The following is a 4709-nucleotide window of genomic DNA, read 5'->3' as shown; positions in this document are numbered from 1 at the left end:
TGCATTATGGGATTAAATGGTTAAAAAAGCAGAACTTCCTAGATTTCACATACTTCCTTCAAAATACTCTTGAGAATGAAGCTAGTTATTTGTGTGGAAATTGGCTGAATACCCAATGATAGGAAAACAGTTTATGCTGTTTGCTAATTCCAGAGTGTCCCTGTGCCGTGAAGGGGTCTTTTTATTCAGTCTCCTAAGAGAAGCCTAAGTGTGTCTTCATGCATTTTTCATCGTCATTTCTTATCTCCCCACGGTTTCAGTGCTGGCCAGGGCGCGCAGGGGGAGAGAAGCGGCACCCCGACACCCAGTCTGTTAGAAGGCTCTCCAGCATCGTCTCTTTCACCTTCAGGGCAGCTTGAAGGTGGATGTGCTTTCATCAATTAGCAAACATTTTGCAGATGGCAGACTTTGTTCCCCACCGACAAGGACACTTACACAGCCGCAATTGCTGATTTTAGTCCTTGGAAATCTAGTTTCTATTCTATAGATTGGAAGAGTTTGCAAATATTGAAGTCTATTTCAAATACTCGTGAGCCATCTGGGCTACTCCTTTAAGTTTGTGATCTGAGAATGCCACAGAGTTGCGGTCGATGGGCTTGGGTAACCCAGAACTGGCACAGTCATGTACTAGCAGGGCCATTTTGAGTTTGTCTTTTAGTTTCTTTGGCCTTCAGTTTCCTCATCTATAAAACGAGACAACAACATCTCCATTATTGTGAAAATCAGAGGTCATATGTAAAAACCATTGAGCAAAGAGGCAGATGTAAGTCTCTTGTCGATCCTAGTAGCTGTTATCACTAAAGAATACAGAATCCTCACTTGGTTAACACAGAAATTCCCAGATCCAGAAAATCGTGGCCTGGGTTCACCGTAAAAGTATGCGTTTCCTTCTAATTCTCCATTTTCTGCTCAAGATTTCTATTGAACTGGGCCTGCTGATGGGATCTGTTTTCCCTTTGGTCAGGCACCATTTCCTTTAGAATTACATTATTTCCCAAATATGGTGCTGTTCTTAATTCACCTTCTTATGTTTTTCCATTCGAAGTATTTCAAAATTGGCCAGGCTAGAAGGTTTTCACTGAGGACTGCCACGGAGAGTCCTTACTCATTGAGGATTCTCTCAGCAAATTACTTGCAATCAGAAAAGGGTCATTAAAGTGGAAATCAATCATGATTTCATTTAGGACCAGACATACTGGTATAGTGGAAACAATATTGATTTTACTAAGTTTCCTTTAGAAAAAAGGCAGATCCTCAGAACGCTTCACAGAGGACTAGTAAAAGTTTGTTGAGAACATTCTCCTTTGTTTTGGAGAGTGAGTTAGTTATTATGCTAATATGCTATGAACCCCAATTAGAACATTTTTTTCCTTAGGTAGGAAAATAAATTATAAGAAAATCTGTCTATTTTAATTCATTGCAGTGAATTTCTTAGCTAAAAAGAAATCACAGCAACAATCTGAAATACAAGGCTGCATCAAAAAGTATTGCTACAAAATCTTAGAAATATTTATTTTACAAAAATATCAAAATGTGAGCTATTGCTATACTCCATATAGGACTATAGGCAGAGTATTCATCCGAAGGCAGTGTATTCATCGCTAACCCCTTCTCAAAGAATTCTGTATCTTCCAGGGACAAAAATTGTGTCCCTTTTAGATGTGGTTTAGATTTGGGGAACAAAAAGAAGTCTGCAGGCTCAAGATCAGGGCTGCAGGGTGGATGGGATAAGTTTTTCCAATAAAATTCTTATAGGACAGCTCTTACTACCTTCCAAGAATTAACAGGTACATTGCTGTGATAGAAAAAGTCCTTGACACAAATTTACTAACCTTTTTTCACCAATGCAGTTTTAAATTTGCATAAAACTTATTCATAATAAGCCCTCATAAACATCCTGTGTCCTTTGAGAAAATCTGTCAAGGTTCTACCTTTGGAGTTCCCCAAAATCAGTTGTCATAAACTTCTGAGCTGCTCTCTCTGCCTTGAATTTATCTGACCCAGAAGAGTCCCTTAGGACAGCGGTTCTCAACCTGTGGGTCACGACCCCTTTGGGGGTCAACCGACCCTTTCACAGGGGTCGCCTAAGACCATCGGAAAACACATAAATATTTCACAATACACAAATTACATCTTCTTTTGTGATCAATCACTGTGCTTTAATTATGCTTAATTATGTTCAATTTGTAACAATGAAAATGCACCCTGCATATCAGATGTTTACATGACGTTTCATAACAGTAGCAAAATGACAGGTACGAAGTAGCAACGGAAATAATGTTATGGTTGGGGGGTCAGCACCACATGCAGAACTGTATGTAAGGGCTGCGGCACGAGGAAGGTTGAGAACCACTGCCTTAGAAGCTGCTGCTTTCTTTAGACCATGTTGAGGAAGGCGCCCTAATGAGACTCAGACAAGTGTATTCCTGAGAGAACTTGTCTGCAGTCATCCACTGATGGCTGAGTCATGTTTACACACATTTTGTTTGTAATAAACCCATGTTTGTATAAACTGGAACCCTAGCAGCAATACTTCTGATGTCCTCTCCCAAGGACAATCCACAGGCTATTTATATCTAGCTTTGGGATTTGTTTTTCTACTTACATTTTAATAAGTACCTGAAGTTCTGTCTGAAACTGCACTTCTTACCAAATAAAGAAGCCCCATTATAAAGCTCGGGACAAACAGGAGAACTAAGAAACTCCCTCTCTCTTGTCTAGGTCCAAGTCCTCTTTGGCTTCTCAGCCAAGACAGAAAGTGGACAGCATCTTCTTTCAGTCTGAAGCTTACCAAGCGGGACTGCCGGAGTGCACTTTCTTCTTCAAACATCCCTCCCTCTGCTTCAGGGGAATGAGGAAAGCATAAATAGACTGCAAGATGTAAGCAAAAGACTAACAGAAACTGAGATGAGGCTGTGAATAAAAACTCCAAAGCAAGATTTATAGCAGGTATACCAAGTACACATGTCACAGAATTGTTGAATATTGGAAACATAGATTTCATTTTCTGACCATGACCTCACTATTTGAACATCCCTTTGGGACCTTCAGTGCTCCACACAGGCTTTAAGTAGCTTGAACACGTGTATAATAAACGTTAGCTCTCTGACATTCAATTTCAACTTGGTTTTAAAAGTTGTATTAAATTTAACAAATGTAATTTCTTCCTCACCTCAGTTTTTTCTTCATTTTTTACTACTTGAAAATGAGGTTTTCTTACAGAACATGGGAATAAAAATGAAAATGGAAAAACTTTTGTGGGTAAAATTTATTAAAACATTTTGTTTATTATTCGTATTTCATTATCCATTCATATTCTTAGACTTTTTATAGAAAAAAATTTATTCAGTGTTTTCACCAGAATTTACTTCCAGAGGATCTGGTTATATGCTGTGTATAAAAAAGTAATTTTCCATATAAACTATGATTCATAGATTATTCTGATACCTGTAATGGAGTTTAATGAAATTGATTACATAACTTTCATCTATATAAGGACCAGATGTATATTTATACAGGTAAGATTCATTATCATCTATATATGTTTTTGAAGCATTTACATGTTCAAAATCAATGTATGTCTGTGAAGTATGCCTGTAATCAGGAATCTGTAACAAAAATATGCTAAGAAGTTTAAATTCTTCAGGAACTGTACCTGTTGACAAATCAGTAGTGAATTTGGTGAAACGCCTCCTTCACATTGGGCGGTGCCGATGAGTGCTGGGATCATGGCTTCATCATGATTGCCATCTCAAGTGTAAGCAGCGAATTGTCTCAGGAGATGGAGCCATGGCGGGCAGACTGTCCAGGCTAAGGAGGCCCTAGGTCCTGCAGAGTCTAGAAAAGAGTGGGCAGACTTTTAAAAGACGGAGAGATTAAGTCTGCTTGGAGGTCTTGGTCGCAGTGTCAGCCACGGTACCACACTACATTTGTCAGACTTCGGGGGGTTCTTTCTCAAACATCAGTTCCTCTCTTCCTTTTAGTCTTACTTATTGGTTAGAGGAGAAAACAAGGAAGAAAGGCCGCTCGTTATTTTTCTAGCTGGCCCCTTCCTAATAAGCTCTCACTGCTACCAAGTCCCTTCCAACTCACCACGGCCCTTATAAGACAGGCTAATATTGTCCCGGTGGGTGGGCTTCTGAGGCGGTATCTCTTTACAGCACTGGAAAGCGTCGTCTTCTCCTGCAAAGTTTTGAACTGCTGACCTTGCTGTTAGTAGCCCAATGGATAACCCTCTACACCACCACGACTCCTGCTACTGCCCTAGACATTGTTCTGCCACACCCCCTGATAGCACTGAGTTAAAAGTAGAAGGAATGCCGCTCTGAGGGCATCATGTTACATTTTGCCAGGGCATTTTAAAATTGGTTTCTTTGTTGATGCAACCCTAGTGGTATATAGGGCTTCCCATCCCCCTGAGCATAAGATGAACTTAAGATGTCCACAGATGATTGTCATGAGCCTCACATCATCCACATGTTCCACTAGTTCATGATAACATGCGAAAAGGGCATGATCGCCATGTTAGAAACCTGCCAGGAGCCCTCGGACAATGGCTCACAGAGTGGAGACATCTGTGTGAATGTCCCCCACTCCCAGTGATGAACTTCTAAGACTTCCATTAGATAACCAGTCCAGCCTGACAATACATAAAAACTGTAGCTATAAAAGCCCAGTGCAGAAACAAGACACCCCTCCCACCGCCCCCC

Source organism: Echinops telfairi, unplaced genomic scaffold, assembly GCF_000313985.2.
Source record: "Echinops telfairi isolate 266 unplaced genomic scaffold, ASM31398v2 ScPeMD7_7424;HRSCAF=8462, whole genome shotgun sequence".
Lineage (NCBI taxonomy): Eukaryota > Metazoa > Chordata > Mammalia > Afrosoricida > Tenrecidae > Echinops > Echinops telfairi.
Note: the sequence above shows the minus strand (reverse complement) of the source record.